This window comes from Salvelinus alpinus, chromosome 2, assembly GCF_045679555.1.
Source record: "Salvelinus alpinus chromosome 2, SLU_Salpinus.1, whole genome shotgun sequence".
Taxonomy (NCBI): Eukaryota; Metazoa; Chordata; class Actinopteri; order Salmoniformes; family Salmonidae; genus Salvelinus; species Salvelinus alpinus.
In genome coordinates, this window is record NC_092087.1 from 58,496,508 (window position 1) to 58,518,990 (window position 22,483).

The 22,483-nt window shown below is 43.5% G+C and overlaps 1 protein-coding gene and 1 long non-coding RNA gene across 4 annotated transcripts in view; one reads left to right on the forward strand and one right to left on the reverse strand.

Annotated features, from left to right (window-relative positions):
- LOC139565607 (solute carrier family 12 member 5-like) overlaps nucleotides 1-22,483 on the reverse strand; it is a 298,108-nt gene that overhangs the window by 222,759 nt on the left and 52,866 nt on the right. The window lies entirely within an intron of this gene.
- On the forward strand, nucleotides 17,952-20,394 carry LOC139565652 (uncharacterized). The gene is made up of 3 exons (XR_011672954.1): nucleotides 17,952-18,048; nucleotides 18,721-18,845; nucleotides 19,003-20,394. It is a non-coding gene; the product is annotated as an uncharacterized lncRNA (long non-coding RNA).

The window sequence follows — 22,483 nt, forward strand, 5'->3', positions numbered from 1 at the left end:
GGACACTCAAGACTATAAATGCACTTCAGAAGGAGGGAGACAGATGGGAACGATTTTGTAGAGGCTGAGAGAATGATCGAAACAAAAGACAGAAATAACAAGGTAGAAAAGGAAAGGAGATTTTATAATACTGTATAATTACACTAATATATAGAGGGTATAAATGTTGAATATGTCACGTTCCGACCATAGTTCTTGTGTGTTTTACTTGTTTTAGTGTTGGTCAGGACGTGAGCTGGGTGGGCATTCTATGTTGTGTGTCTAGTTTGTCTGTTTCTATGTTTGGCCTAATATGGTTCTCAATCAGAGGCAGGTGTTTTGTGTTGTCTCTGATTGGGAATCATATTTAGGTGGCTTGTTTTGTGTTGGGGTTTGTGGGTGGTTGTCTTCTGTCTTTGTGTTCTGCACCAGATAGGACTGTCTCGGTTTTCACGTTTGTTATTTTGTATTTTGTATAGTGTTCACGTTATCGTCTCTTTGTTATTAAACATGTTGAACACTAGCCGCGCTGCATTTTGGTCCTCTCCTTCATCAATGGAAGAAAACCGTTACAGAATAACATACTGCTGCCAGCCATAGGCTAAGCATCTGTGTAGTCATGTGGTCGAGCCCATCAGGATGGGACAGTTTATGGCGCGTGTAATTGCTGTAACCATAATGTGGACGGTTGAGGCTGTTTTGTCCTTGTGACTATATTTCAATATCGCAGCTTTTACTGAAAACAATAAAACGTGACAATGATTTTATTGTCGACGAGTGAGTGATCTATATGGCTTGGTTTGTCAACCTGGCTTGGGTCACCACTCTGTGCCAACAACTACCCTTTGAATAGAAAAGTAATAAACATTTGGACTGAGGATAACTAATATGGAAGGAGGAAGTGAGTGGGGATTGAGGAGGAGGATGTAAAGAGAGAGTAGAAGAAGAGAAGCGAATCACAAGGGAGAAAATGGAAGATGAGTGAGAGAGAGAGAGAGAGAGAGAGAGAGGGGATGTAATCCATGATACAGATGGATAAAGGCTTGCTGTGTCGGGCAGCGGGGGACTAGGGATGCGGTAAATGAGCAGGGGCTGCTGGGTATAAATAACTTGGGGAAGCGGGGCAGAAGTCCTGTATGATGAATAATACAGGGGGGGGGGGCACTGGGAGTGGTGGTGGAGGACACGGGATGGAAGTAAGGGACAGATACCACAGTACAGTAACATACCAAATCGACTGAAAAACTGTGCAAAAGTGGGCATGCCGGCTTAATGACTGACATTTTGTGTGCAATGTGGGAATCTCTGTCCAAGTGGTGTGTGACTAGATTGTGGGTTCTTTTTTCTCTCGTTTTTTTAGATTGTGGCTTCCTAGTGAAGTGACAGAAGTATGGAGCTCCTGTATCTCCCACAGAGCTGGGTGATGTAAGCACTTTCATCTATGAAATATTTACACAGCAGGGCATTCTGTATACGCTTCGGAGTGGTTGTGGAGTTTGGGCAGAAAGGCATCGGGATGAAAGGGAAAGGGGGATACCGAGTCAGTTGTACAACTGAATGGTGTCTGCATTTAACCCAACCCCTCTGAATCAGAGGCTGAATCAGAGGCTGCCTTAATCGGCATCCACGAGACAACAGCCATCTGCAATGAGTGTAAAATACTTACTGCTATCAAAAGACTGTCCACTTACTGCACATGCCTTTCTGGGTCTGTGGTATTGACCGTGCTTCTTGCCTATGTTGTGTTACAATGTGGACGGGTGTGAGGTTGCTACCTAGTCGGGGTGGAATTTTCACTCTCATAAATTGGAACTAGGAAACCTCTCTACATGGTCCTCAAGCATTAAAAACCCAGTTGGAGACACGTGTGTAACCCATTTTTCCATTAGCCGTTGGCCATCACGTTATTGTTCAGCTGTAGCTTTGCCCTTAGACTGTTACACTAAATATAGCACACAGCCACGGGTCCCATTTGGTCTGATGTTCCCTCAGCATACGCTATGTCTTGAAAGAATTCTGGCCCCGTAAGCTCCTTCCTTGATGAGTGGTCAGTCCACTTCACTCTCGATGAGGAAGCACGAAGCAGCCATCTTGAATACCCACTGGCAAAAGAAAATGAGAGTCTAATCTAGAGATAAAATATATTCTCATTTCTAGTTTCAATGACAACAATGTACTTCAGTGTTTTGGTCTTAGAAAAATCAAATGTATTGCTACCACTTAAATTACATTGCCGTATAAATTCGACCTGTTTTGCTTTGAGTAAAATGATACTGAAATGTTACAGAACAGCTCAATGCCAGACACTATCCAATAACATTGTTTCCCAATATTATGACAACGGGTATGGAATTTGTCTCCCTTTAAACCTGATCTAGTCAATAAGTGGTGGTGCTGTAGCACTGGCTCAGTAAGGGGATCTGAGTGAGCTGCTATTGATATGCTTTCCCCTTCAGGCCCCATTGTAATAGATAAAGACCATGGCGGTGTGCAAAATGGCAACCTACACTGAGTGTACAAAACATTAGGAACTTTCCATGACAAAGACTCACCAGGTGAATCCAATCAGTGTGGATGAAGGGGGGGAGACAGGTTAAAGAATCATTTTTAAGCTTTGAGACAATTGAGACATGCATTGTGTGTGTGCTATTCAGAGGGTGAAGGGGCAGGATCAAAGATTAAATGCCTTTGAACGGGGTATGATAGTAGTTGCCAGGCGCACCGGTTTGAGTGTGTCAAGAACTGCAATGCTGCTGTTTTGTTTCACCACCCAAAGGACATCCAGCCAACTTGACACAACTGTGGGATGTATTGGAGTCAACATGGGTCAGCATCCCTGTGGAACGCTTTCAACACCTTGTAGAGTCCATGCCCCAACGCAGCTGTTCTGAGGGCAAAAGGGGGTGCAACTCAATATTAGGAAGGTATTCCTACTTTTGACTAGAGCAGCATGAGAGCTGCTAGAGATGTGCTTTCCCCCTCAGGCCCCATCGTAATAGAGAGACTATGTGTCATTTGGGACGCACTTCATAACAATGCACAGTGAGAGCCTCAGAGGTATAGAAAAAGAACGTAAAGCTGCACCCTGCCATTCTACAGCTAGGGTCGAGAATGTATTTTCTGCACCTGTGAGAGCCTCTGGGGTAAACACTGTAACGAGCACTCTAATGCCTGGGAGTGGAGACCCGACCCCTACCCCCTCTCTGCTGTTCAGAAAGAGAGGCTATAACGCTGCACTCTGAAACTCTCTGGGGTCACGGGTGGAGTATTGCGCAAGTGGAGAGAGAGAGAGAGAGAGGACGAACGAGAGAGAACAAAAGAAAGAGAGAACGAAAGAAAGATATAGAACGAAAGAGAGAGTGAGACCAAATCTTTCGTGGCACATGTGGTTCTGGCACTGGCACTGCTACGTACTATATGGCCCACATCTGGATAGAATTAGGAATATGTGCACTGATGGAGGTTTGGCATTTTGCCCACGGGCTAGCTGTGCTAGCATCCAAATTACTGGGCAAGGTCTGGCCTTTCATGGCGAGTGGTGCAAACTCTTCTCATCATGACACCTACAAACGTCAGCATCATAGCCTACCCTACACACTCTTCTAACCATTAGGTTAAAGGAGATCTGAATTCATTGATAATTGTCAACAAGAAGCACCATTTCTATTTCTGCAATACATTTTATACTTTGAGGATCACCGGTCAAATCTCAGTGGTAGTTTTGCATGTTTCTAAAGTTGCTGTTAACCCTGAAGCGTTGGCACAGGATGTTTCCATGAAATGACAATGGTGTATGCCTATTGGAAACTTTACCTAGCGTTGTAGGAACGTTCACTGTTTGTTGGGAATGTCTGCCGTAAGAAACCTGAACATATTCAATTGTACATGTAAATAGGATGTCTTTTTAATGAGCCATAGAGAAAGAAGGCTCCCACATTTGCATGTGCTCCTAACCTCCCCCAGGTTGTAGTTAGGCATCAAGCCATGCACAACCGCCTGTTCCACATATCTGACACACACACCCACACACATACACACAAACACCCACACACACTCGCAAGGAGAATGGAAGATGGAGGGGAGGACATTCAGGCGAGCAAATTTTTCGACACACTTATTATTTATAGATAGCTTTAGCGTTCTTCCAAAACACGGGGTGGATGATGAATTTGTCAGCATGTAAGCAGCTTAGAAAAAACGGCCAGATACAATTGCTTTGTTTACTGTTATTTGTACAAAGACAAAATAAGCGAAACTTTCAAGAGCTCATGCCGTGAGGCTCTAGGTGCTAAAAACAAACACAACCTTTACGCGTCGCTAGCGAGCTCATAACAAATGTGTCTCATTATGAACGCCAATCAGAATATGGAGAGGTTCACACGGCTGGGGGCGCCGTGCCCAATTGCGAACATCCACCATCCCCCGGCCCAGTGGATTGTGTGTACGGCGTGCCGCGAGTAGCCTCACGCCACATTACCTGACCCCCACCCTTCCAAAAAACACATTAAAAAATCACATTGAAAGAACATACTGTATATACACTGAACAAAAATATACACACAACAATTTTAGAAGATTTTACTGAGTTACTCTTCATATAAGGAAATCAGTCAATCAGCCCTAATCTATGGATTTCACATGATTGGGAATACAGATAAGCATCTGCTGGTCACAGATACCTTAAAAAAAAGGAAGGGGCGTAGATCAGAAAACCAGTCAGTATCTGGTGTGACCACCATTTACCTAATACAGCACGACATCGCCTTCACATAGAGTGGAATGTTGTCCCACTCCTCTTCAATGGCTGTGCGCAGTATATGGATATTGGCGGGAACTGGAACACGCTGTCGTAGACATGGATCCAGAGAATCCAAAACGTTTTCAATGGGTGACATATTTGGTGAGTATGCAGGCCATGGAAGAACTGGGACATTTTCAGCTTCCAGGAATTGTGTACAGATCCTTACAGCATGGGGCCGTCCATTATCATGCTGAAACATGAGGTGATGCCACCGAATGAACGGCACGACAATGGGCCTCAGGATCTCGTCACGGTATCTCAGTGCGTTCAAATTGCCATCGATAAAAGGCAATTGTCTTTGTTGTCCGTAGCTCATGTCTGCTCATACCATAACCCCACCGCCACCCTGGGGCACTCTGTTCACAATGTTGACATCAGCAAACCGCTCGCCCACACGACACCACACACGCTGGCTGCCATCTGCAATCTGCCAGCTACAGCTGAAATCGGGATTCTTCCGTGAAGAGCACACTTCTCCAATGTGACAATGGCCATCGAAGATGAGCATTTGCCCACTGAAGTCGGTTACGACGCTGAACTACAGTCAGGGCAAGACCTTGGTGATGACGATGAGCACGCAACCTGTTTTCTTCAGTTGTGCAAACCCACAGTTTCATCAGCTGCCGGGGTGGCTAGTCTCAGACGATCCCGCAGGTGTGAAGGTCCTGGGTTGGCGTGGCTACACATGGTCTGTGGTTCTGAGGCTGGTTGAACATACTGCCATATTCCCTAAAACGACATTGGAGGAGGCTTATGGTAGAGAACTTAACATTCAATTCTCTGGCAACAGCTCTGGTGGACATTTTAGCAGTCAGCATGCCAATTGTACACTCCCTCAAAACTGGAGACATCTGTGGCATTGTGATGTGTGACTTGTGACAAAACTGCACATTTTATTGTCACAGGATATTGTCATTACATTTATTTGTCACAGGATTATTATTACTTTTTCAATCTACATCTGGTCTCTGATCCAGGGACCGACCAGGACCGACCCTACTTAGCTTCAGAGGCAAATCAGCAGTGGGATGCAGGGTGCTATGTTACTTGAATGAATGTGCCAGAACTTGTAACGGGAAAAAAGGCACCAAAATAAAAGGCCAGGGTAACATAACCAAAGATAAGGAAAATTGCAGGAAAGATGGAGTCATTTTATTGAATTGCGTTATACATATACAGTGGAATCAGACCCCTTCCCTTTTTGTTACATTACAGCCTTATTTAAACATTGATTAAATTTAAAAAATTCCACATCAATCAACACACAATACTCCAAACAGGTTTTTATAAATGTTTGCCAAAGTATAACCCCCCCTTAGAAATACCTTATTTACATAAATATTCAGAGCCTTTGCTATGAGACTCGAAATTGAGATCAGGTGCATCCTGTTTCCATTAACTATCCTTGAGATGTTTCTACAACTTGATTGGAGTCCACCTGTGGTAAATTCAATTGATTGGACATGATTTGGAAAGGCACACACCTGTCTATATAAGGTCAAACAGTTGACAGTGCATGTCAGAGCAAAAACCAAGCCATGAGGTTGAATGAATTGTCTGTAGAGCTCTGATACAGGATGGTATCAAGGCACAGATCTGGGGAAGGGTACCAAAAAATGTCTGCATCATTGAAGGTCCCCAAGAACACAGTGGCCTACATCATTCTTAAATGGAAGAAGAACCACCAAGACTCTTCCGAGAGCTGGCCACCTGGCCAAACTGAACAATCTGGGGAGAAGGGCCTTGGTCAGGGAGGTAATCAAGAACCTGATGTTTACTCTGACAGAGCTCCAGAGCCCCTCTGTGGAGATGGGAGAACCTTCCAGAAGGACATCCACCAGCACTCCACCAATCAGGCCTTTGTGGTAGAGTGGCCAGACGGAAGCCACTACTCAGTAAAAGGCACATGACAGCCCACTTGGAGTTTGCCAAAATGCACCTAAAGGACACTCCGACCAGGAGAAACAAGATTCTCTGGTCTGATGAAGCCAAGATTGAACTCTTTGGCCTGAATGCCAAGCATCAAGGAAACCTGGCACCATCCCTACGGTGGAGCATGGTGGTAGCAGCATCATGCTGTGGGGATGTTTTTCAGCAGAAGGAACTGGGAGACTAGTCAGGATCGAGGGAAAGATGAACGGAGCAAAGTACAGAGAGATCCTTAATGAAAACCTGCTCCAGAGCCCTCAGCACCTCAGACTGGGGTGAAGGTTCACCTTCCAACAATACAACGACCCTAAGCACACAGTAAAGACAACGCAGAAGGGGCTTCGGGACAAGTCTCTGAATGTCCTTGAGTGGCCCAGAGCCCGGAATTGAACATCTCTGGAGAGACCTGAAAATAGCTGTGCAGCGACACTCCCCATCCAACCTGACAGAGCTTGAGATGATCTGCAGAGAAGAAGTGGAGAAACTCCCCAAAAACAGATGTGCCAAGCTTGTAGCGTCATACCCAAGAACACTCGAGGCTGTAATTGCTGCCAAAGGTGTTTCAACAAAGTACTCAGTAAAGGGTCTGAACACTTATGTAAATGTCATATTTCAGTTTTTTATTTTTAATACATTTGCAAAAATGTCTAAAAGAATAAGGCTGCAACGTAACAAAATGTGGAAAAAGTCAAGGGGGTCTGAATACTGTCCGAATGCACTGTAATTGTCACGACTTCCGCTGAAGTTGGTCCCTCTCCTTGTTCGGGTGGCGTTCGGCGGTCGAAGTCACCGACCTTCTAGCCATCGCTGATCCACTTTTCATTTTCCATTGGTTTTGTTTCGTCTTCCATCACACCTGGTTCCAATTCCATCAATTACATGTTGTGTATTTAACCCTCTGTTCCCCCCCATGTCCTTGTCGGTAATTGTTTCTTGTAGTGCTTATGCACGGTATGATAGTATTTACCGGGTTTTGTTCGACCCATTTATTGTATTGTTCTGTTGACGGTGGTTTATGGATATTAAACGACACCGTTGTAAATCAGCTTTCGCTCTCCTGCGCCTGACTTCTCTGCCGCCAGTACGCACCTCACTACAGTAATAGCACTATTACTCTATTAAAAGGTGTTTAAAGTGGCAATCCTTAATTGAAACTTTAACAAAGCGCGCCTCCCACCACAGTTTCGGTAAAAAACTGAGCGATGGGGTTACCATGTAAAATCTAAATTGCAGTTCCACATGAAAAACAATCACGTGAAAGTTTTTCACGTGTGATACCGCAAATGATATTTTCACATGTGAATATGCAATTCCACATATGAAAGTTTTCTTACAGGGGAGACGGTAGAAAAATGTATGGGTCTAAAATTACACATAGAATCCCTATTAATTCAAAATGATCTCTGTGGGCCTGGTCGTTTAACTTTTAAAATGTATTACCTGTTATTGTGGCATAAACACAACCAGTCCTGATGTTTTCATCTGATTGTCAAACAATCACTTTAAAGGGCTCAGTTACTGGGCTACCCATGTACGTTCATCCACTTGCAACATATTTACAGACTCCAAACACTGGTGAATGGAAAGAGACATCTCAGCCTTTTCAAATTGCCAGTGTTCATGCCTATGACATGTGGTAATGTAAAAAAAAAAGTGGTGTAATAGCCTACAGTTTTATTGACATTTTGTTTTAATTATTGCGATAGGCTCATGTTTTACCGTTTTTTTTACGTTGACCTGCAAATTTGATTTTTTCACGTGGTTGATTTTCACATTTTAACTTGCAATTCCACATGTGAAAATGGGATTTTCACGAATGTTTTTTACATGTGAAAATACAATTCCACATGTGAAAATCTTTCACATGTGAAACTGCAAGTGAAATGGGGGCGCACATGTGAAATTGCAAAGTTTTTTTTAATGTATGGACAGAACATCAAATCTTCTGCAGCAATTCCGCTAGCTGCTCCAAATACCAATCAGGGGCTGCTGGTTGCCTTGGCAACAGCACTCCTCTCCAAAATAGCAAGCAGCGGGCCTGCCAGTCTCGTTTTTTTCTGTCTCGCTTTCCTTTTTTTCCCTCTCTTCCTTTTTCTCCCATGCTCTTCTTTTCGAAGTCCAGTCCTCCTCTGCTCCTCTCCTCACCCAGGTGACTGGAATGGGATGCTGAGTGTGGCGTTGGTTAAGAGGCCCTCGCGGCCAGGGGATTAGGTTTAAGGGCCCGATAGACCACAGATTTTTATTCCGACGCTTATCATGCTCATCGAGGCCTGAGGCTGACTGATTTGAATTGACAGAATGAAAGCATGGGAATTTTGCTTCCATTGTTTTCCCAATATGCGGGCAGGCATGTGCACAGATAGGGGGCTTCCTGTGCACGAACACCTACCCATTTACACTCTCACTCGCCAAGAGCCCTTTTGGGTGTTGGTATAAAAAATACAAAAATGTGTCTTTGATGTTCTGAACCCAGTGCCACCAAGTCGTCGTGATGTTGTCAAGTTCACCACCTCCCACCCCTACCCTATTCGTTGGTCTGCCCTGCCTGGTTGTGCCTTTTTCCAGTCTGCCCTGTAGGCTACAGAGATTGCACATGGCAGGTATCCAAACATGAATTGCTTGAGATATGTGACCGGTTGAGTGTGCGTAGCAAGCTACCTAGTTTAAATGTCAACAGTACTGCCACAGCAGCATAACATTTGATATCACCTGATTTAGGCTACATCATCATCATCAACATTCGGTTGGTTGGTTGATAGCCTACGCACAGCAACACTTCATAATTTATTTCATTATAGAATCATAGCGGCAGGAAGGGTAATGGAGGAGATGATGAATTGATATTAATGTGCCAAAGTTATAGAATTACTGCTGTCTGTTAAATAAATGAAATAATTCAGAATAGCCTATTACACCATGAGTAGACCTATAATTTAGCCCCAGGGGATCAATATCTTATTTTAGCCTAGCTGTGGATTGTGTGTAGCTCAATAAAAAAGTAATGGTCTAGAGTCGGGAACGCGCTGCTGACAAAACAGGCGTTTCGCTAAATGTTCAAATACAATCGCTGGGGGAAACACAGGTTGGAAAGCAAATGGCTCCTGCTAAAAAGAGAAGACTAATCTGTCTGCTGTAGAATACAAAAAAAAAATGATCAGCTTACAAATAGGCCTAGAGAGCGAACATTGTTCTACAAAGTAAAAAAAAAAAACTAAGTAAAGCAAGTTAGCTGAGCATCATTGGGTAAGTCAGTGAAACTGGTGCTTTTTTAGGACTATAATTTCCTCATATTGTACAATGTGTCTCCACACACCTAGGCTATAGACTGATTCAAGACAAGGTCATTTTTATTGATTTCATATTCTCAGTTTGTCAAAGTAGTTTGTCATTTCGATCATTTGTGCGGTATTAAAAAAAGATTCTGCCAAAATCTCCAGACTCCAGTCATGTAAAATAATGTAGAATTGTATGAAATGCTTTTGAATTATTATTATTTTTTCCTGATGTGCTCCCGAGTGGCGCAGCGGTCTAAGGCACTGCATCTCAGTGCAAGAGGCGTCACTACAGTCTCTGGTTCGATTCCAGAATGTATCACATCCGGCCGTGATTGGGAGTCCCATAGGGCGGCGCACAATTGGCCCAGCGTCGTTCGGGTTTGGCCGGGCTGGGCCGTCATTGTAAATAAGAATCTGTTCTTAACTGACTTGCCTAGTTAAATAAAGGTTAAGTAAAAAAAAGTATATATATTTTTTTCTCCCTTTATGTGCCTCTACTCTACGCCAAAATCTCCAGACTCCAGTCATGTAAAATGATGTAGAATTGCATGACATGCTTTTGAAAAAGGCAAACATTTTCCTGATGTGTGCAACCTTTATAAGTGCGTCTACTCTACTGCTCTATGGTCCTACGCAAATGCGATGATATCCATACAATGCTTTATTATAAAGGTGCATTTTTTTCATGTATTCCGGTAGGCTTTCTCAGAGCTCCCTCAGGCAGGTCACCCACCTCTCATGCTCACTTTTTGTTCCGGCACCTGCCGATTACAATTTAAGCACTGAACACAGGTAGTCTAGACTCTGGCAAATCAAATCAAATCAAAATGTATTTGTCACATGCGCCGAATACAACAGGTGTAGACCTTACAGTGAAATGTTTACTTACAAGCCCATAACCAACAATGTAGTTTAAAAAAAATACAGATAAGAATAAAAGTAACAAGTAATTAAAGAGCAGCTGCAAAATAACAACAGCGAGACTGTATAAAGGGGGGTATTCACAGAGTGAATGTGCGGTGGCACCGGTAAGTTGAGGTAGTATGTACATGTAGGTAGAGTTATTAAAATGACTATGCATAGATGACAACAGAGAGTAGCAGTGGTGTAAGAGGGGGTGGGGGGGTGCACTGCAAATAGTCTGGATAGCCATTTGACAAGATGTTCAGGAGTCTTATGGCTTGGGGGTAGAAGCTGTTTAGAAGCCTCTTGGACCTACACTAGGTGCTCCGGTACCGCTTGCCATGTGGTAGCAGAGAGAACAGTCGATGAATAGGGTGGCTGGAGTCTTTGACCATTTTTAGGGCCTTCCTCTGAGACCGCCTGGTATAGAGGTCCTGGATGGCAGGAAGCTTGGCCACAGTGATGTACTGGGCCATTCGCACTACCCTCTGTAGTGCCTTGCGGTCGGAGGCCGAGCAGTTGCCATACCAGGCAGTGAAGCAACCAGTCAGGATGCTCTCGATGGTCCAGCTGTGGAACCTTTTGAGGATCTGAGGGCCCACGCCAAATCTTTTCAGTCTCCTGGGGGGAATAGGTTTTGTCGTACCCACTTCACAGAGTCGTGCCTGGCCGTGTCTTGGTGTGCTTGGACCATGTTAGTTTGTTGGTGATGTGGACACCAAGGAAATTGAAGCTCTTAACCTGCTCCACTGCAGCTCCGTCGATGAGAACGGGGGCGTGCTCAGTCCACAATCATCCCCTTTGTCTTGTTCACGTTGAGGGAGAGATTGTTGGCCAGGTCTCTGACCTCCTCCCTATAGGCTGTCTCATCATTGTCGGTGATCTGGCCTACCACTGTCGTGTCATCTGCAAATTTAATGATGGTGCTGGAGTCGTGCCTGGCCGTGAAGTCATGAGTGAACAGGGAGTATAGAAGGAGACTAAGCACGCATCCGAGGGGCTCCTGTGTTGAGGATCAGCGTGGCGGATGTGTTGTTACCTACCGTTACCACCTGGGGGCAGCCCGTCGGGAAGTCCAGGATCCAGTAGCAGAGGGAGGTGTTTAGTCCCAGGTTCCTTAGCTTATTGATGAGCTTTGAGGGCACTATGGTGTTGAACGCTTAGCTGTAGTCAATGAATAGCATTCTCACATAGGTGTTCCTTTTGTCCAGGTGGGAAAGGGCAGTGTGGAGTGCAATAGAGATTGCATTATCTGTGGATCTGTTGGAGCGGTATGCAATTTGGAGTGGGTCTAGGGTTTCTGAGATATGATGGTGTTGATGTGAGCCATGACCAGCCTTTCAAAGCACTTCATGGCTACAGATGTGAGTGCTATGGGTCGGTAGTCATTTAAGCAGGTTACCTTAGTGTTATTGAGCACAGGGACTATGGTGGGCTGCTTAAAACATGTTGGTATTACAGACTCGGACAGGGAGAGGTTGACAATGTCAGTGAAGACACTTGCAAGTTGGTCAGCACATGCTCGCAGTACACGTCCTGGTAATCGGTCTGGCCCTGTGGCCTTGTGAATGTTGACCTGTTTAAAGGTCTTACTCACATCGGCTGCGGATAGCCTGATAACACAGTCTTCCGGAACAGCTGGAGCTCTCATGCATGTGCAGTGTTATTTGCCTCAAAACGACCATAGAAGTAGTTTAGCTCGTCTGGTAGGCTCGTGTCACTGGGCAGCGCTCAGCTGTGCTTCCCTTTGTAGTCTGTAATGGTTTGTAAGCCCTGCCACATCTGACGAGTGTCAGAGCCGGTGTAGTACAATTTGATCTTAGTCCTGTATTGACGCTTGCCTGTTTGATGGTTTGTGGGATTTCTTATAAGCTTCCAGGTTAGAGTCCCGCTCCTTGAAAGCGGCAGTTCTAGCCTTTAGCTCAGTGCGGATGCTGCCTGTAATCCATGGCTTTTGGTTGGGGTATGTACGTACGGTCACTGTGGGGACGACGTCATCGATACATTTATTGATGAAGCCAATCACTAATGTGGTGTACTCCTTAAAGCTACACTTGTTGTGAATCCAGCCAACGTGTCATATTTCAAAAAAGCTTTACGGCGAAAGCAAACGATGCTATTATCTGAGGATAGCAACCAAGCAAACAAACACAGACCATCATATATCAACCCTCCAGGCGCGACACAAAACGCAGAAATAAAGATATAATTCATGCCTTACCTTTGACGAGCTTCTTCTGTTGGCACTCCAATATGTCCCATAAACATCACAAATGGTCCTTTTGTTCTATTAATTCCGTCGATATATATCCAAAATGTCAGTTTATTTGGCGCGTTTGATCCAGAAAAACACCGGTTCCAACTCGCGCAACATGACTACAAAAGTTACCTGTAAGCTTTGTCCAAACATTTCAAACTACTTTTGTAATACAACTTTAGGTATTTCTTAACGTAAATAATCGATAAAATTGAAGACGGGATATACTGTGTTCAATAACGGAGGAAAACAAAGTGTAGCTAGCTTTCAGGTCATGCGCCTCTAACAAAGAGTACACTTCCCTCTACCCTCATTCTGAACAGTGTTACTTCTTCATTTCTCAAAGGAAAAACCTCAACCAATTTCTAAAGACTGTTGACATCCAGTGGAAGTGATAGGAACTGCAAGAAGGTCCCTTAGAAATCTGGATTCCCAATGAAATCTCATTGAAAAGAGAGTGAGAGTGTGGTCTACAGCTTATCATGAGATACTCTACCTCAGGCGAGCAATAGCTCGAGACTTCCTTAGATGTGCACCAGCTGTTGTTTACAAAAATACATAGACCGCCGCCCCTTGTCTTACCAGACGCCGCTGTTCTATCCTGCCGGTATATTGTATAACCAGCCAGCTGTACGTTGATATTGTCGTCGTTCAGCCACGACTCCGTGAAGCATAAGATGTTACAGTTTTTAATGTCCCATTGGTAGTTTAATCTTCTGCGTAACTCGTCTATTTTATACACCAAAGATTGCACGTTTGCTAGCAGAATGGAGGGAAGTGGGGGTTTATTCGATCGCCTACGAATTCTCAGAAGGCAGCCTGACCTTCGCCCCTCTTTCTCCGCCGCCTCTTCCCGCAGATCACAGGGATCGGAGCCTGCTCCCGAGGAAGCAGTATATCCTTTACGTCGGGCTCGTCAGTCATGAAAGGAAAAAAATAATTCTGCTAGTCCGTGGTGAGTAAACGCAGTCCTGATCTAGAAGTTATTTTCGGTCATAAGAGACGGTAGCGGCAACATTATGTACAAAATAAGTAAAAAAATAAGTTACAAACAACGGAAATAAACTAACAAAAAACACAATTGGCTGGTGGCACGTAAAACGTCTGTCTTCTTCTCCGGTGCCATCTTACAACAAACCACCATTAAAAACAATCCGCACAAGCCACTAGCCAGCCAGCCAGCCTGCCATATACACTATATATACAAAAGTATGTGGACACCCCTTCAAATTCATGGACTCTGCTATTTCAGCCACACCCGTTGCTGACAGCTGTAAAAAATCGAACACAGCCATACAATCTCCATAGACAAACACTGGCAGTAAAATGGCCTTACCGAAGAGCTCAGTGACTTTCAACGTGGCACCGTCATCAGATGCCACCTTTCCAACAAGTCAGTTCATCAAATTTCTTCTCTGCTAGAGCTGCCCTGGTGAACTGTAAGGTCTCTTATTGTGAAGTGCAAACATCTAGGAGCAACAACGGCTCAGCTGTGAAGTGGTATGCCACACCAGCTCACAGAACGGGACCGCCATACAATGACTTTCTAGATCATTCTGTGCTTCCAACTTTGTGGCAACAATTTGGGGAAGGCTCTTTCCTGTTTCAGCATGCCCCCATGCAGAAAGTGAGTTCCATACAGAAATGCTTTGTCGAGATCGGTGTGGAATAACTTGTCTGGCTTGCACAGAGCCCTGCTCTTAACCCCATCGAACACCTTTAGGATGAATAGCAACGCTGACTGCGAGCCAGGCCTAATCCCCCAACATCAGTGCCCAACCTCAATAATGCTCGCGGCTGAATGGAAGCAAGTCCCCGCAGCAATGTTCCAACATCTCGTGGTAAGCCTTCCCAGAAGAGTGAAGGCTTTTAAACCAGCAAAGGGGGGACCAACTTCATATTAATGCCCATGATTTTCGAATGAGATGTTCGACGAGCAGGTGTCCACATACTTTTGGTCATGTAGTGTATCATGAGTTAAAAGATTATGAATATTAGTTTGTGATTAGTGAGCGTGTTGTTACAGAAATAAATAGGGCTAAATAGGGGGGGGGTCATTTTGAGCACCTGCCCCCTAAAAGATATGTGCATGGTCCTGTGTGCGTGAACTGGGCAACTGACTCATAGGCAGTCGGGTTTAGCTATGAGTTTTAAAGGAAAATGCGATACGCTTTCAGACAGAAGGGAATTGCTTTCATTTTGATCAACATAAGGGACATGTTGGTTGTGTTATACATAATAATTGCATTTAGGTTTTCTTTGGGATTCATTGAAACATGCACCACTTTGATAGCCTCATTCGAGATGCGTTTTTGCCATTTTGCCAACTCCTACGGTCATTGTCACGTCAAACAGTTAGTTGTGACAATGACCATAGGAGTTGGCAAGAGGGCACAAACAGATCTCGGACCAGGCTCCCACTTTGCGGCATTGCGTTATTTGAGCAACCATCGTTACTATATCATTTTAAATCACATTCCCGGTAACACCAGTTTAAAATGAAACATTATCGATAAATGTGTGTTGTAATAACGTTTTTTTGTGGGAAGTCTCTACTTCTATTTGATGAAAGTCTATTGGTAAAAATTCTAAGACATAATGGTATACCACCATAACAGATGCCTTTATGCTGTGTAGTGTCACGACTCCCACCGAAGGTGGCTCCTCTTCCTGTATGGGCGGCGCTCGGCGGTCGTCGTCACCGGTCTACTAGCTGCCACTGATCCCCTTTTCCTTTTCTGTTAGTTTTGTCTTATTGGTTACACCTGTTTCTTGTTTGGGTTTTGGTTAGGGCTATTTAAGCCGGTTTTGACCGCCTGCTTTTGTGCGGGCTTGTTCCTCTGTTAGTTTGTGGATATGCATTTGTTTCTTATTTTCTCCGGACTGTTTGGGTCCTGTTTTTGGGCCGGTCAGTTTTATGCGCCTGGTGTTTTTGGCGTGACCGTTTTGTACCGGAATAAATACAATTGTCCTAACCCTCTGCTCTCTGCGCCTGACTCCAAACCCACTACTCCTAGAAGTCCTGACATGTAGGCCTACAGCTGGCAGTCAATGATAAATTATACAGTATAATACATAGACATTTTCCTACAATACAATAATAATCATGACGCATTGGACATTTCCATCATGCTATTCACAGATTGAAGTAGTACTTACAGTGACGGGGGACGCAAATGTTCTAATTCACCTTCCTTTTGGTACATTGTGTTTGTTTTAGTACTAAATGACCATAGTTGTTTATGACCTCTTTAGAGCATCCTCTCATACTAATGTTATTTTTGTTCAGTTTCATAATTTAACCCTAAAGTAAGCACAGAGGTAACGCTTTATACTAACGCCATGTAATAAAGCGTTCATAATGGATTAGAAATAGTTTATTCATCCTTAATCATTACTCTATTCATAATATGTTTAATATAGGTCCTTATAAACAATACACTAAGCATTAGTTAAGTATTTTTGCATGGCCTTATTTAAAGTGGGCTATTTATACTTTAGAAATACTTCAGAAATGTTGAGTGACCAGTGTAATTTCGAAGAAAAAGATGAACATGCCATTGGCCGACATTTCAGCAATACCTGATGACCCTTAAGATCTGAAAATAGCCTAGAACATATCACTGTTAAATGGATAAGCACACAACACAGGATATTTAAGGGAAAATAAAACTGTTGGAAAACTGTTGCAAAGGCATGAAGAAGAGCTGCAATGTGAATGGATTGCTAATGATGTCAACCTCCCGAAAAACAAACTAATCATAAAACAGGGCCAATTTTTCTCTCGTGGATTTTTACTCCTTCATTATTGTTGATATCTGATTGAGGTAAAACTGTTTACTGTATGATTTGCAGGTAGAAATGTAATAACCTTTAAATGCTTCCAGTCTTTTAACCACAGACCATTCCCACTGGGAACACAATGGTTGAATCAATGTTGTTTCCACATCAATGAAATTATGTTGAACTAATGTGGAAGATGTTGAATTGACGTCTGTGCTTAGTGGGTTTTTCGGCCACTTTTGGCGGCACTTTTACTGGGCCTTTGAAGGTAGTGTCTCTTTAAAGTTATGAGATAGTTCAGTGAAATTATGTATTCAGATTCTTGTTTCCTTACATCGTAAGCAGTCTATGGACTGCTCTAACCAGTGACTGCAATCCACACGTTGGTTTTAGTACAAAAGTCACTGCCAAGAAATGATAATGTTAGTGTTTCCGGAAGAAAATCCTTATTTTACTCAGCATAGAAGTAACTCATCACACTATTACAACAGTGTGACTGTTTTGGAATAAAATGTGCAATATGTTTCAACATAATCTGTATAGTCTACCAATGGCATGTCAATCTTTTTGTAAGAAATTACACTGGTGACTCAAAAAATACATTTATAAAGTATTTATAACAGTATAAATAGCCCAAGATGTTGAAGAGGCCACGGAAAAAGGCTTAGCTAATGGTAAGTAAATGTACTCATAATAAACATCTTATGAATGGAGTAATGATTTATAAATGATGAATAAACTATTTACTAAATCATTGTAAATGTTTTATTACGTGGAGTTATTATAAAGTGCTACCCCTATTGGTCACTAAAACCTGTTTAAACCAGTTACATTGCTAGACATACCTTCTGCCTCATTCACTTTCACACCCCACAACATTCTCATCTTCTCTGACTCTCAATTTGGGTGCTTTTTTTCCTGAGGCACTAATCTAATCACGAAGAGGCGGTTGCTGCGAGAACACAGCACTTGTCTTCACTGCCCTCTATGGTCTGATACCGTCAGCACAAATATCAATCAACCGCTTCGTGCCCTGTCGCAGGTCTGCTCTGAGAGAGGAAAACCTGAGTCAGAATCAGAGAACATGACTTGTTTAGCATCACACACCGTTTCTGACACAGGTACAGTTTTAGTCTTTCGTCAAACTTTTAAAAAAACGAAACAACTTGCTTACGCCAACCGTGGATAGTGCTGAAGTTGCGGCTTAATCCTTTGGGTAAACTGGGTGCTCAGTTCGATGAAAATCCAAGTTGGGGCAAAATGTTAAACCTGCACTGCGTAACTATGTGTGTACAGGTGTTTTTGGAGATCCCTCTGGCAAGAATGCAGTATTTTTTATTTAGATTTGAACCGTGTCAAAGAATTCATTTTGACTATCGAAGCTCTGCATTCATGGAAAGTAACCTTGGCTTTGGCAAGTCCATTGCCCTTCTCTGACTCCTACACTAGCTAGCTAACTGGTGAATAACAGCCGAATTGATTGTTTAGAGCTGTGGCTATGAAGATGTGTATTGATTGTAGAAGTGTAACTTTGATTATCATAGCTCTTCATTCATGAAAAATAACCTTGGCTTTGGGCATGCATTTAATCATTTGCCCTTCTGACGCTTAGCTGTACTAGCTAGCTAATAACATTACTGGCATGGCCCCTTGTTTCTGGCATGGCTATGAAGATGTTGTTTATGGATTGTTGAAGTGTTATACTCGAGTCCTCTGCATGAAAATCCTTATCGGTTACACATGTAGTGAACATTACAATACAATCCTAATAAGTGTACATATTATTTCTGTAGGATTCCAGTTTTGAAGAGCCGCAGACCGTCCAGGGTCACAGGCAGGGCTGCAGAAAGAATTGGACAGGAAGGCCTTGAAAGGGCTGACCTACTGCAAGAAGAGAGGCTGGCCGAGATGAAGGTTAGTAAAAAAAAATCTTTCACCCGTGGTATTGTTTACCTGTTTCACAACATTATAATCATATCACGCAACATTTGGCTGCATTCTGTAATTTCATGTAGCTTTTTGTCTCATAACTTCAGGCTCAATTGCAAGAGCTGTCCTTTGAAGAAAGGGGAGAGGCGCTTCCCATCTACCTGGAGTGATATTTGACATCATGTACCGGAGAGCTATCTCAGGGTCTCCGGACAACCTCGCTGGTCGACCTGCATGAATTGCGGCGCGACTCCTGCACCTTAGCACACACAACTGCTGCCATTTCGACACTGAAATATGAAACTTATTTATTACGTTTCCATCACAGGTTAAGACTTTCCACGACTACACTGTACTTTATTCATTGAGGAGACTCTCTCCACGCAGACACACTATTCATTTTTTGGTTGTGGCATTTTGTGGTTTGTTTGTTTTGACACCTCTCAACACCCCTCATAACCACCACATCTATGCACGCAACCACTCACTTACACTACTGAATACTGACGACACACACCATTGTTAATTGTATATAGTGTAACGACCCTGGGTTTATAAGCGCGGAAATGCTTTTGCGGCACAGTCGATAGCGCGCCGGACTTCGGGCTAGAAGGTCGAGGGTTCGAGACCTGCTTCCTGCTGTTTCATTACAATAGTTTACTTTAGTTAATACATATATTTTTGTTATTCCTATATCTCCGTGTTGTCTCACTCATTGTTATGGGCTACGAGCTGGTTTGTGACAAAACCGTCAAGAACCTCGATATCCAGGAAAAGAGAACAGAAATCATTCGAAAACCATTCCAAAAGTACAATAACGATAACTATATGCTAGATAAAAAATGCACAATTATCAATTTCTCACACAAGTTTATTGCTGCCCACACAAACGTCCCTTATTTATATGTTTGGTCCCTTAACCCGGAAGCCAGCTGCACCAATGTGTTGGAGGAAACACCGTGCAACTGCCGACCGTGCGTGCGCCCGGCCCGCCACAGGAGTCGCTAGAGCGCGATGGGACAAGGACGTCCCGGCCACCTCATGGGTCACCCGGTCGCGGCTGGCCACGACACAGCCCAGGATCGAACCTGGCTCTGTAGTGACACCTCAAGCACTGCGAAGCAGTGCGTTAGACTGCTGTGCCACTCAGGAGGCGGGCCTACCTCTTTAACAACAATTCGGAGTATTCTGTAGGTTTGCACACTTCTCAGGGACCACCAAGTCTGACAACAGGGAAAGCGCCGGTCCTTCCCAGCTCAAAGGTTTGTTTACGGCATGCTGTGTTACGGGGCGACGTCTCCTCGAAGTTGTAGCAGCTCAGCCGTTGTTGGTGGTGGCACTTCAGGGAGTCTTGGTTCATCTGATCTCAGGACCATTCTCCTTGATAGCCCCAACTGAGCACTGCTCTCTGAAGTTCTGCGATATCAGTGTAGTACTTTGCAGTTTTCAATTGACTGAGCTCAATTGTAAACAACAAAAAATTACTCATGGAACTCTGAGGTCGTCCCATTGTTTACTATAAGGAAATATGGGTATGTCTGTCTATTTTGCCAAATATCTCGCAATGTGGAAATTTAGATTCTTTAAAATTGGACACCATTTTAATCATCTCCTCTTTCTAATTATGTAAGGCTGGGCAGTGTATCTCGTTGTCATCAAACGCTCGCCCCGAAATACCTTTTGCCCGTGGAACGCTGAGCTCCCCCCATTTTTTTCCTATGGAGAAGCATGCTGGTATATTTCGCCAAATATCTCGCAATATGTACATATGTTTAGATTTTTTTCAATTCGGACACCATTTTAATCATGAGAATCCCCTCTCTCAAACGCTAGACCAGAAATAGTCAGAAGTTGCCATTTTTTTCATACTTCCTCGTTATGCAGACTTGGCACAATCGAGGTGCGGATGTTAACTTTCTACACAAGTTGTTATTTTTCAGTTTCGTCCTAAGAACAGATTGTAGTGGTAAAATAAAAAGGGATACATTTTTTTGGTGCCATTTAGGCAAAATGGAATTCTAAGCATCACTCCAGTCAAAACAACCTCTGTGAACGTTCCATTCCATTCATTTGCTATGGCGTCACGCAAGTGTTCCAGCTTAGCCAACGTTCTTTTGCCATTTTCAGCCTCGGGTGAATTTTGACTCGTTCTATTGTCCAGCCTACCCTATTGTCCAGCCCGGGCTCTATCGCGTTCCCTTTTTGTTTGTCTGCTTTCCAAATTGCTCTGTTTCTTTTGCATAGATGGAGGAGTAGTTGCTGCGGGGTCAGGTCGTTTTACCCTCACGTCTGCCATGTCTGTAGCAATTTCTGCTAAGTGTTGGCCTAGCTAGCTATCAAACCGCCTCCTCACTGACGGAAAATACATCACTCATTGTGCACGTCACAAAATCTGGATGGTAAAATCAGACCCGACTGGGAAAATGAATACCAGTGTATACAGCAGTTCTCAGGCAGGCTAGGGGTGCACTAGTGTTACTGTTGCATCACTAGCGAGTTGACCTCTAGCGAGTTATTGGAGCTTTTCAACATATAAAAACACCAAAAGTTACATATTGCAGCTTTAATTGAAAGGTAAAGCAAAAGTAAAATGTGCCTAGCGCTGCCCATGAGAAAGAGTGTTTAATATCCAATAGTTTCACATATACTACAAATATTCTTTTGGATTACACAAGTCCTAATGCACATGTTTCTACATGCATCTAGACAAGACGGCAGCTTCGGGTAAAGGTAGTGGGGGAGGGGTGTGTGTTTGTTAACATCTCTAATGTTAAGGAAGTCTCTAGTTTTTGCTTGCCTGAGTTAGAATACCTAATAAAAAGCTGCAGACCATACTATTTACTAAGATCATTTTTATCAATATGTTTTGTAGCTGTCTATTTACCACTCCAAATTGATGATGGCACTAAGACCGCACTCAATGAGCTGTATAGGGCCATCAGAAAATGCACATTCAAAATGGAAAACGTATACAAGGCTCTTCCTCACCCTCCCTTTGGCAGATGTTTTATTTTTTTATGTAACCTTTATTTAACTAGGCAAGTCAGTTAAGAACAAATTCTTATTTACAATGACGTCCTACCAAAAGGCAAAAGGCCTCCTGCGGGGATGGGGGCTGGGATTAAAAATTAAAATAAATATAAATATAGGACAAAACACACATCACGACAAGAGACAACACAAAACTACATAAAGAGAGACCTAAGACAACAACATAGCAAGGCAGCAACACATGACAACACAGCATGGAAGCAACACAACGTGACAACAACTTGGTAGCAACACAACATGGTGCAAGCACAAAACATGGTAGAAACATTATTGGCACAGACAACAGCACAAAGGGCAAGAAGGTAGCGACAACAATACATCACGCAAAGCAGCCACAACTGTCAGTAAGAGTGTCCATGATCGAGTCTTTGAATGAAGAGGCTGAGATAAAACTGTCCAGTTTGAGTGTTTGTTGCAGCTCGTTCCTGTCGCTAGCTGCAGCGAACTGAAAAGACGAGCGACCCAGGGATGTGTGTGCTTTGGGGACCTTTAACAGAATGTGACTGGTAGAACGGGTGTTGTATGTGGAGGATGAGGGCTGCAGTAGATATCTCAGATAGGGGGGAGTGAGGCATA